Source organism: Vulpes vulpes, chromosome 16 (genome assembly GCF_048418805.1).
Source record: "Vulpes vulpes isolate BD-2025 chromosome 16, VulVul3, whole genome shotgun sequence".
NCBI classification, from domain to species: domain Eukaryota; kingdom Metazoa; phylum Chordata; class Mammalia; order Carnivora; family Canidae; genus Vulpes; species Vulpes vulpes.
Genome location: NC_132795.1, coordinates 16,791,328 through 16,804,142, shown reverse-complemented (window position 1 = coordinate 16,804,142; position 12,815 = coordinate 16,791,328). Strand labels below are relative to the sequence as shown.

General features: G+C 38.0%; 1 protein-coding gene and 1 non-coding gene across 3 annotated transcripts in view; one reads left to right on the top strand and one right to left on the bottom strand.

Moving 5' to 3' along the window:
• The window catches only part of PARD3B (par-3 family cell polarity regulator beta), a 982,784-nt gene that overhangs the window by 914,146 nt on the left and 55,823 nt on the right, over positions 1 to 12,815 (top strand). The window lies entirely within an intron of this gene.
• LOC112922955 (small nucleolar RNA SNORA62/SNORA6 family) lies at positions 8,649 to 8,799 on the bottom strand. The gene has a single exon (XR_003235565.1). It is a non-coding gene; the product is annotated as a small nucleolar RNA SNORA62/SNORA6 family (small nucleolar RNA).

The following is a 12,815-nucleotide window of genomic DNA, read 5'->3' as shown; positions in this document are numbered from 1 at the left end:
ATTTTATATCCTGAGCAGAGTTCTTGATTTTGCAACATCATAATAAAAAACAGTGTGAATTGGCAGGTTTAGGGGTATGATTTGCAGCTGGTCTATCACTTCCGCTACTGGAAGCTTCAGCTTCAAGTATTATACAATTATCATATTTTACAGGACTTGAGCTTATATTTGCATCTGCTCATCTTTTGTCGGTGTTTTTTAAAAAATACTCTTAACATTTTTTGGGGTAGATGGATTGCCTAATATACTCACTTCATACACTTTTCTCTTCATGGTATAAATTCATATGGTTCAGTGCTATTGAAATCAAAGCACTAAGGTCTAATTGACATAATAACACGATGAGCTCTTTGGACAGTTTTTGGAGATTGAAAACAATGATGAAGCAAATGCAACCCAGGGTTATAGTAATATCTCTAACCATCCCCTTTTCACTCATTGCCATTATTTTGATTAAAAGGTCTATAGAAGCGACAGTGGTTGTTCAGGATGCAAAAATTATTGCAGAAACTTCCTCTATTAATGGAAATTATTAGAGGATGGGAATGGTACTCGAACAGCAAGAATGACATTAATTATGCGAAAAGCAATCATATCTGGCAGTTGGCAAGCATGCATTATTCTTCAACACTGTTCCACGGGTTTGTGTCCAGCCAGCATTAGAAACCTAAAAGCTTTTTATTTGGCAAAGTTTTCACAGCACTTGGACTTCCAGCTTCTAGATAAAAGATAATTTGGAAGGAAATTTTGATGGCGAAATTGAAGAATTCAGTAATGAGTGCTGTGTAGATGAATCAGTGCCCAATTAAATGATTCTATCAAATCCAACTTTAAATGTTGACTTTTAAAAAATCATATTTTAAGGACTTTGAAAGCAAGATGCTATAGATATATCTAATCAGAGGAGAAAAGTTGTATTACTAGCCTGGTAAAGGTAGGGAGTGTTCTAAATGATCCAAGAGTTTGATTAATGGAGAGATACTTTAGAACAGGAATCATCTGTATACTAAGAATTAGAACGGATTTCAATAACCTATCTTATTTTCATTCTGCAGTTCCCTTTCTCTTTTGCCACACTTCTCTGTTTGGGTTTTTATTTTTCTCCCCATTACACCCCTCTTTCAAGCCTCCCATCTCTGTTTACCACTGTTTTGATATTCTCACTGCTTTCTACAGAATCTGTTTTTCTTATCTACTCCTACTTTCACCTGTTTTTGTCCCTTCACAACAATAAATACAACCAATCAGAGCAACATTTTTTTTGCTTTATTCATTCACACCATAAGCATTTATTGAGCCCTTGACATGTTTAGGGCATGACCTGACCACAGGAAGAGTTACCAAAACTACAGGAGTGAGCATTCTGGCACAGGCACAAAAGCACATGTTTAGGACCCACAGAATAACCCAGTAGGGTCAAGTCATTGAACATGTATGAGAGGGATGAGATAAAGCTGGGAAGTTAGGTTACTGAAAATTCTTATTTGCTAGTTAATAGACAATTATTAGGGACCCCTGGGTTGGCTCAGTGGTTGAGCATCTGCCTTTGCTCAAGTTGTGATCCCAGGGTCCTGGGATCAAGTGCTGCATTAAACTCCCTATGGGGAGCCCAGTTCTCCCTCTGCCTGTGTCCCTGCCTCTCTCACTGTACCTCACGAATAAGTAAATAAAATCTTCTTTAAAAATCGTCAAAAAGCTATGGGGGTTTGGCTTGGTTTTTCAACCCAGGTTTTTTTTTTTTTTTTTTAAGATTTTATTTATTCATGAGAGAGACAGAGACAGGCAGAAGGAGAAGTGGGCTCCCCACAGGAGCCTGATGCAGGACTTGATCTCAGGACCCCGGTATCATGACTTGAGCTGAAGGCATACACTTATCCACTGAACCATCCAGGTGCCCCTCAAACCAAGTTTTGACACAAAAACATCGATTTTCAGAATGTCATCTGTAATCTTTTCTCCTCCTCCTGTCTTCATTCATCTTCTTAGAACTTGAAGTCTGCTCATGCAATCATCAGTTGCAAAATACTTTGTTTAATATACATTTCAGGCTAAGGTGTGTGTGATTTCAGCATTAGCAATAGCATGGGTCAGGTTACTTTGTGATTCCAGTGGGTGCTACGCACTGAGGTAACTCTTCAGATCAACAGTAGTTGTACCCAGCATATACTACTAGGTAAGGTTCTCTTACTCTATTATTTTCAGCTCTTAGAAATCTTCCCTCACTCTAAGCAACTACACAATTGAGGTTCCTAATAGTTTTGATTTATATGCCAGATCCAAGTTTAAATCTAAATTGTTAGAAGGTACATTTTAAAAATTATTTTTAAGGAAAAGGGGAAAATCAGAACTATGTAAACAAAAGAGCTTGAGAATGGCCATCTTAATAAGACTCAAACATAGGATAGATGTCATAAAACTTCCTTGATAAAATGTTGATGATGCTTGTTGTGCTATTTAACAGGTAATGTTCAAAAAAATGGCTACCCATTATGGAAGTTGATTCTTTCTGTTAAGTGCCACTGAGTAGATGTGTGAGACTTCTGTTTTATTGCCTCAGTAAATATTCATGAACAAGGTGATATGTCAGGCTTTGAGAATGCAGAGGCTCAAGAAAGAGAAATTGTCCCAACTCCAATGAAGCTCATCTTTTGTAAACCAAATTAATAGACCCCATGCATGGATACTGAAAAAACAAAGTATATTATACAGCCTGTTCTTGTTTATAAAACATAATTTCGTGCTAAAAATTGCTTTGGGTGTAGCAAAAGTTAACACATAGGCACATAACAGTGCCTCCACCTCTATGAAATAACTATTGCCAGGCAAATGGAGTTCAGTGGTATGGTTATGATGACTGTAAACACATGCAAAATACTTGTAGACAGTCATAATTTCACGTATCCTATCCCACTGCCACTATAAGCTCATCTGAACATTCAAGTCTTTGTCTCCAATCTTTGTTTAGGAAATAGAGCTACACTAACTGGGATGATCTCTGCCAACGTGTGAGGCAGCATTGAAAGTGAGACTGAGTTGAGATCTTGGCCTTGCCACTGTATGAACCTTTGGCAAGTTGTTTTAACTTTATCTGAACTCACCTTTTGTGGAAAGTGAGGCAGAAATGGAGAAAATGGAGAAGATACATTAATTATAGCTCATGATACTGATTGCACAGTGTCTCAGAAAGGTTCCATGCTGAACATGAAGTCTGCTTGAGATTCTCTCTCCCTCTCCCTCTACCCTTCCCTCTGTTCATGTACTCTTTATATAAATAAATAAAATCTTTTAAAAATAAAATAAAAATAAAACAGCAGAGGCATAAATCACTCACATATTACTTCCAAGAAACAAGTCAAAACCAAATTCAATAAATACTGTATGCTGGCATCTGGTATTGATATTACTAACTGAAACACCACTAAATTGTTGTTTACTCTGTTCCTGGAAAATACAGGGAAACAGATTTATTAAGGAATGCTTTTCCCAATACCTTTTCTTCCTTCTTTTCATCAGAAATTGTCTTCTCTCAAGTAAAAGTTTATATTTCAGCCAGTGTTGCAATATCTCTATTTGTAGGTAGACAGATGGGGAAAGGAAATGAGATGGTGTCTGGCTCTTTAATTAAAGATGCAGAGCCAGGGTTTGTTCTTCATGCTCACTGGCAAGACACATATGCACATGTGCACACACATGCACACATACATACAGACACATTCAAAGTGCATCTGATAGATGAAGCCAAATTTGTAAAATTGTATCCATAATCATAGTTTCTATGGTAACTGTATCTTAGGCCCAGGCACAAACAGAGCTGGGCAGGAGATGTCTGATTTTATTTTCTCTGAAGACAATCAGAAGAGAGATAATTCAGGTTATCAAGATGCCATGGCCCAGTATACATATGGCTAGTCCTTAGGTCATGCTAGCATAAGATTTAATGCTGAAATCCCAATAAATGTGTTATAATTTTATAATGTTGCAGATTACTTTGCTATCTTTGTCACTCAGCTTTAAAATAATTATGTTACCGACATATAGTTATCATATTAATGAGGTGTAAGTGGTTAACATAATGTGGCAACTATATGCAAGATAACTTTTACAAATGTGCATAAGTTAGAAGGGACCTTAAGGATTTATTTTCACTCAGACATTTTCCAAGGGAGGAAAATATAGGCACAGAATGGTTAAAAGGCTTCCCCAAGAGTTATTTTTAAAATATTTTTATTTCCTGTATTTTCCAAACTAGCAGATGTTCTAAACTAGTCTATAAACTGAATACCCAGTTATTTGACAAAATTACTGAAATTAAATTAGAGAAAATAAACACTTCAGAAATAATGGTTTGAAAGAGTGTGTGTACTTTTGCTTCTCTGGATAGCATATTTCTAAATACGTATCTCAGCATAATATAGTTCACATTGCCAAAGAGAAATCATTTACAACCTATTTTGATTAGTTTCTTTTTGTTTAAATGAAGTATGGTAGGGATCCCTGGGTGGCGCAGCGATTTGGCGCCTGTCTTTGGCCCAGGGCGCGATCCTGGAGACCCGGGATCGAATCCCACATCGGGCTCCCGGTACATGGAGCCTGCTTCTCCCTCTGCCTGTGTCTCTGCCTCTCTCTCTCTCTCTCTGTGACTATCATAAATAAAAATAAAAATTAAAAAAAAAAATCTTTTAAATGAAGTATGGTGAGTTTCGCTCCAAATATGTAGCATTTCAGCAGAGTGTCTTCATATTAGAGGATGCTCAAAGATAAGTTCCTAACTTTTTTAGGTATTTTCATCATGTGTATTCCTTCAAAAGTCTTTAAGCCAGACCTATAGTTAAGTAAGAGGAATGTAATTAAAAGAAAGCTTCTGGAAACTGCTCAAAAATATCTGTCATGTTACCAACTTGAAATGAAAGGCGTATTTCCTAAAATGGCATCTAAATTTTTATACTTTGCATCTTAATCTTATGATGGGTCTGGCAACATGAAACGTACTTTTGTGTAATGGATCTGACTAGGACCTATTTGTAAATGAGGATGTTGTGTAGAGGTGAATAAGCTGGATTGCAATTTTGTACCACGTTTCCGTCACAGCAGCTTTTAAATTTCCTCAGGAAAATTGACTCAAGGGACTTAAATTACAACATTGGCAAAAATGTGTCCCAACCTGTGGGAACTGGAAAACATGCTAATTTTGAATTGTTTCCACTTTTTATCATCAGACATTTGCAGAAAATCCTGTGTGATTTATTCCTTTATTTGTAATGAATTGTTAAAACATGTTTGAAAGGGCATTAAATCTTCCCCTCTGCCATTAATCTGCAAATGGGAGAAATCGGAGGTTAAATGGCCTCTTTAGTATATTGCTTTGTGAAACTGCTGATTCCAGCAATGCCAGGCTAGAAATACATACTAATTTAAGGAACCCTGAATGTAACCAGCAAGCCCCTTGCTTTTGTAGAGAAAAGACTAATAGCTTTATATTAACAAGGCTCTTAACATCCCAGCCAGCAGCAGGCATTGAGTGAATGAAATTGGGAGAACTCCCATGGCCTAAACCATCTTAATTCAACATTCCTCGTATGCCAAACCCTCCTGATAGGCTGTCATCCGCTGTCATAAGCCGGCCAAACTGGATCGCCACTGCAAGGCACACCAGGCATGAGCCTTTCAAGTTGTTTCTGAATAAGCTCTCTGAAGTTTCTCTTCCTGAGCTTTATTAGTAGAGAAAGATAAATATGCCCCAAATCCAAGCATAAGTTCTATCATTACATTGTTTTGGAAAAGACTAGGTTTCTCTTATGGCTTAAGTTGAAATTATTTCTATCAGATGTATATTTAGGTCATTACATTAAAAAAAAAAAAACCCTGCATGATACCAAGCGAGATAAAGGGCTTCTTTAAAAAAAAATTAATTGGATCAAAGCCGCTGACCTTATTTTTTTATGATGAGGGAAATTACCTAATAAGGAGTGCTGGAAGCAGGAACATTTCTGAGTCTTATTGCGCACAGAGCAAAATGAGAAATGAGCTTATAAATGCTTGTGCCTGTTCTCTTTCCCCTCACTCTCTCCTAAAGTGGCCTGACTTCTTAAGGATCTAACTACAACCTATAATTAGTTTCTCTTTAACAGTCCTCTATCTGCAGTTTCCTACCCTCAGTTCACAGCTATTTGTAAGAATCTTTGTACCCAACACAATAATCTGTATTGCCACCATTTCTGATTAGGATATAAAAGTTGATCAAGTTATAGGGGGAGATTAGATAAATTATGATTTATCCATAAATGGGATGTTATATAGCTATTAAAATTTATGTTTGTGAAATATTTCTGGTAGCACAGCAAAATGCCAATAATAAATAGTTGGAGAAGAAAACTATATGCCACTAGAATATGTATATATTAAAAATATTAACAGAGGTCATCTTTTGAAGATTTAGGGAGAAAAATCCATTCAATCTGTTTTTTTTTAAATAATGGAACACAAATTTATTCCCATCGTTTCTATTAACTAGCACTGTGTCCCTGAGGAAAAGGACTTTTTCTCATCTCTATGTTTTAGAGTACATAGCACATGACTATGTGTCTACTTAAGAGACACTAACAAATGTTTATTTACTTGGAAGTATTAATCTGATTTTCTCAGCATGATAGCATAAGGCAATAAGCATTTGTTTTGGGGTCTTTTGTTTTTTTGGGGGGGGGTTGCTTTTAGGGGGAAAGTGATAAAGATTTTCGATACCCTGGAGTCCTGCTTTCTCTCCCCATCAATCCACAGAAATCATTCTCAATAAACACCAATCACCATCTCATTTCCAATTCCCACCTACACTTCTGCAGAACTTATGTTAGTCACCGTTCAGTGACAGAGAATAATATCCACTCAAGCTAGTTTAAGCAAGAACAAATTTATTGCACCAAAATAATGGGCTTACAGAATCTTAAGGACAATCTAAAGGAATATAATCTTAGCTAAGATTTCAGGACTGATTTCTCAAGCCACACCACAGAACCAGGCTCCCAAGGGAGCTGCTGCCACTTCTAAGAAAGCTTTTGGCTCCAGAGCCATATAATAATGCCTGTATCAGGAGTCACCATAATTAAGAAAGCCACAATCAGAAAGCCACCTTTAGTGATGCCAACTCCAAAGCTAAGTACAAAAGCTAGACTCCACCCCAGAAACTTGAATGACACATCTGCTAAAACTGCTGAGGAAACCCAACAAAGCTTTAATTGTTGTCAGAATAACCAGTGGAAGTGTAGCCACTTCAGTGGCCCAACTTAAATCATACTACTAAACTGACCACAAGGGCATTGTGGGAAAGGCAGATTTTGCTTTCCAAGCCCTGTAGTTCAGGTTGACACTCTGTAAGGAGGGAGGTTCGGGTAAAACACATCAACATATATTGACCACAGACCTTTTCATACTGCAGTTCTTGACTGCTTTTGACACTATTGGCCACACCTTCATTCACGGAATGCTTTTCTTTTGATTTCTGTAACCCTCTCTCCTACTTCTCTTCCAGTCAAACTGCTGTTCTAGACCTTGTCAGATTTCCTCCTGGGTTCAACTTGTGTTTTTCTGCCCCTTAAATGACAGTGATCCTAGGAATATTATTGGTATTCTTCTCTGTTTTCATTGCATGTCTTTTCTTCTGTTCTGTGTCTACAGATTCTCTTTGGGCATTCTAATCTTTCCCAGGGTTTTTGGTACCATCTATAGGCTGAATCCCAATTCTCCATCTCTAGTCCAGGTTTCAACATTGCAAACTTTTACACTCAACTGCCTATCAGACATCACCATCAGATGTCCCATTCAAGCTCACTATATCTAAGTATCCCCTCCTCCCATCCCTACCCTTGCCACTAAATCTATTCCTCCCTCATTCCCATCTTGGCGGTGGTTACCAAGCCCGTCTAGTTGTTGAGCTCAGAAAATCGTGCATTATTCCAGACACATCCTTCCTATTAATCCTTAGTCAGTTATTGAACCTGTGCCCCTTAACATTCTTATAGCACTCCCTTGCCTTTATATTTTTTTCTTTTTTTAAAAAAAAAAAAAACTTTATTTTACATCAACCCTATTTCTGTCTCATTTGCCATTGTGGGAAAGCAGCTTAAGAGCACTCAGTGGTTGTCCCAAGTCATGCAGTGGCCTGAGCAGTGGGAGCTCCAGATGTGGCAGGCTGAGGTCTCCAGTCTTCAGTAGGAAACTCTGAATAGGCACAGAGGGCACCTGCACGCCTTCAGACCAGTCTGCATTTTCAGGTTGAGTAGCAGTGAAATCAAGAGATGGAGCAGTCCATTTACCCTGAAATTCCTCCTTGGGCACAGCCTTTTCAGCAGTGGCCTGCTCTTCCTTTCCAATTTCTTCAGGATCTCTGTAGAACTGGAGATCAGGCAAGATGTCCCATGGGTGTTCACAGGAAATGCTGCCATGCCTTGCAGAACTTCCTGGGCCAGCATCCACTGCATCAGACCCACTGAGTGACTCCCTTTTAGCGGGATTAATCAAGTTTCTCTGAAAACAGAAAGGCCCAGTAATACCTGAGAGGCCCACGCAGTTAAGAAATATGGAGAAAAGCAGAAGAAAACACAGGCCATTTTAAAATGTTTCTGTTTTCCCTTAAAGCTCTGACACATTTGAATTATACTTGTAGCAAGAATTACTGTAGAACTCTACTCATTGGGCCAGAGACTCTTGTGCTATCAGTGAAAGACTTACCCTCATGTAGCACACTACCTACACTTCTGAGTTCATTGGCCAGCCAGTGGCCTTCACTCTAAGCTAACAATGTGTGAGCCTTTATCCTTTGGTATATTCCCTAGGTTAGGTCTTAATCATCTCAGGCTCAAACTATCACTGAAACCTCCACACCATGGCAAGAATAATCTCCCTAACTTGTAAATATGTCCCGTCACTTATCAAGTAGTCATTCTCAATGACTTTACCATCACCTAAGTTCCTTGGCATGGCATATGAGCTCCTCCAAGATATGTCCCATGGCTGTATCTCCAGATATTGGGCTCTGGGGTCAGACAGACCTGATCTTTGTCTCAGATTTTCCATGCACTAGCTATGTGAGCATCTACTTAGTATTCCCATTTGAAAAATGGGGCAACCAGTGGGGTTATTGGGGAAGATTGACTAGACTGATTAAATAAAACATATAAAATTTTGCTTGACAAACAGTAAGTACCAAATAACTGTTAAATTGTAGTAGTGATCAAAGAAAAAACATAAATGGAGGGATAGTTCATATTCATGAATAGAAAGACTTAATATTGTCAAGATGTCAGTTCTTCCCAACTTGATCTATATATTCAATGTGCTCCTTACCAAAATCCTAGCAAGTTATTTTCTTGATTCTAAAGAGTCTCAACAAACTGGTTCTAAAGTTTATATGGACAAGGAAAAGACCTAGAATAGCCTACATACTACTGAAGGAATACAAAGTTGGAGGACTGACACTACCCAACTTCAAGACTTATTATAAAGCTATAGTAATCAAGACAGTGTGATATTGATGAAAGAATAGACAAATAGATCAATAAAGCAGAATAGAGAACCAGAAATAGGCCCAAATAAATATTTATTGTGGTCTTTGACAAAGGTATACAGATGATACAATGGAGCAAATATAGTCTTTTCAACAAATGGTGCTGGAACAACTAGACATCCAACATACAAAAAAAAAAAAAGGAATCTAGACACAGACTTTATACACAGACTTTATACCCTTTACAAAAATTAACTCAACATGAATCACCAACCCAAATTTAGAATGCAAAACTATAAAACTACTAGAAGATTACATAGGAGAAAACAAAGCTAGATGATCGTGGGTTTGGTAATGACTTTTTAGATATGACACCAAAGGCAAGATCCATGAAAGAAAGAATTGGTAACCTGGACTTCATTAAAATTAAAAAGTTCTGCTCTGCAATAAAAACTATCAAGAGAATGAAAAGATAAGACACAGACTGGAAGAAAATGTTTACAAAAGACACATATGACAAAGAACTGTAAACTAAAACTACAAAGAACTCTTAAAACCTCACAATAAGAAATGAAACAAATCAATTAAAATATGGCCCAAAGACACCTTAACAGACATCCCATCAAAGAAGATATCCAGATGGTAAATAAGCATATGAAAAGATGCTCTACATCATGTGTCATCGGGAAAATATAAATTAAAATAACAATGAGTTATCACTGCACACCCATTATAATGGACAAAATCTGGAACACTGACAACCCCAAATGTTGGTGAGGATGTGGAGCAACATGAACTCTCATTCATCACTAGTGGGAATCCAAAATGATACCACCACTTTAGAAGATAGTTTAGCAGTTTCTTACCCGACTAAACATACTCTGAACATACAACCCAGGAACTGCACTATTTGGTATTTACAAAAATTGAAAATTTATCTTCACACAAAAATCTGCACACAATGTTTATAGTTGCTTTATTTATTATTATTGCCAAGCCTTGGAAGTCACTAAGATGTCCTTTAGTAGATGAATGGATAAATAATCTTTGGTACATCGAGACAATATAAAATTATTTAGCGCTAAGGAGAAATGAGTTATCAAGCATGAAAAGACATGGATGGAACTTAAATACATATTACTAAGTGAAAGAAAACAATATAAAAAGGCTATAGACTGTAAGATTCCAACTACATGACATTCTGGAAAAGGCAAAACTTTGGCAACAGCAACCCATGGTTGCCATGGGTTTGGGGTGAGGGAAGAATGAGTGGGCAGAGCATAGAGAATTTTTAGTGCAGTGAAAATATTCTTTATGATATTATAATGATGGACACATGTCATACATTGTTCAAACCCAAGAGACTGTACAACCCCAATAGTGAGTCCTAATATAAACTCTAGACTGTGGATGATGATTTGTCAGTATAAGTTCATCAATTGTAACTAATGTAGCACATGGTGAGGAGGGTGGTAATGGCGGAGTCTGTGCATATGTGGGGCAGCGGGATCTGAACTCTCTACATTCCTCTCACTTTTGCTGTGAACCTAAAAGTGCTCTAAAAGCACGTAGTAGTAGTGGCAATAGCAGTTATAGCCATAATAGTAGTAGTGGTGTTGCTATTACTATATCCTCTTCCCTAATGGGCTTTGTTTCTTCCTTTACCAAAATCTTGACTTTCCCTGAAGACACAGTGCTTTTCTCTTCTAAATGCCTCCATGTTGTTTGATTTTTGCTCTCTCTGCTCAGAATGTCTTCTCCTGCTGCTCCTACCTTCTCCCCCACTAAAACTTCTCCTCATTCATATTCAGGTTTTAGATGAAGCTTCAACACCCATATGAAGCTGTCTTCAACTCCGCCAGGTGGACTTTGCTATCTGTTTCTTCAGACTCCTACTACCTCCTTTCTCATACTGACACTCTAGCAGTGATCTCATTGTACTGTAATCGTTTGCAGACCTGTCTCCTCTATATTCAAAGAATGAAGAAATCCAGCCCTTATTCATTCCTTTAAATATAGTGCCTAGCATGGCATTGGGATATGGTAGCTGCTCGGTAATCCCTGGTTCAAAGATTGTTCAGATTGTTAAAGATGTTGTCATGTTGATAGAGAAGTACGGTATATAGATATAGATACAATATAAATATAATAAATATATACACAATTGGTGAATGAGAGAATAATTTTCGATACAGAAACACACCACCCATCTTAGCTACTTCCGTGAAGTTTTTCCTGACACCTTCTGGTGTCAGCTGGGCCACTGTTAGTAATGTCCTGAATGGCATTGGAACATACATTGTCCTACATCATTCTTTAATTATTTCACTTCTGATGCTTGTTTTTCCAATGAGACTAAAGCTTCCTTAAGATAAGGATCATCCTACATTTCATAAAATCTCTTATGCTGGTAGCTCACCAGAAGGTGAGGCACATGGGTGATGAGACCCCAGAATGTGGACAGCCACCATTAGGCCAGGCCACTTCTGGTAACAGTGCTAAAAGGATTAACTTGGAGTTTTGTGGCCAAAAGAAAAAAACTACTTTTTTTTTTTTAAGATTTTATTTATTTATTCATGAGAGACACAGAGAGAGAAAGGCAGAGACATAGGCAGAGGGAGATGCAGGCTCCATGCAGGGAGCCCAATGCAGGACTCAATCCCAGGACTCCAGGATCATGCCCTGGGCCAAAGGCAGGTGCCAAACCGCTGAGCCATCCAGGGATCCTGAAAAAGATTACTTGTAAATGTCTAAAGCCATACTAGGGGACAGCCCAGGTGGCTTAGCAGTTTAGCACCGCCTACAGCCCAGGGTGTGATCCTGGAAACCTGGGATGGAGTCCCACATCGGGCTCCCTGTATGGAGCCTGCTTCTCCCTCTGCCTATGTCTCTGCCTTTCTCTCTCTCTCTCTCTCTCTCTCTCTCTCGAGTAAATAAATAAAATCTTAAATAAATAAAGCCATACTAGGGATGCATAAGCACAATGTTCTCCACCAACCACAATTAAATAACCTTCAGCATAGTTCTGGTATTCGAGCTAATTCTTCCTACATAAAAAAAAAAGTTTAAAAACAAAACCTTAGTTAGAAGTGGCTGAGGACAATAATTGTATCCTTCACTTCTGCTTTTTCTATACCATTTATTTATCCCGTTTGTCTGATACCACCCTTGTTTCTGATCTTTATTAGAAAAGTCAGTGGTTTAAATCAGGACTTGTATCCTAACGCAGAGAATTCTGTCTCTCTGTAGTTGCTTGTGAGTTTGTATGTGCAGTCTTCATCCCTACCTTGTTAATTCACTGGGCTATTGCCCTTTTTTA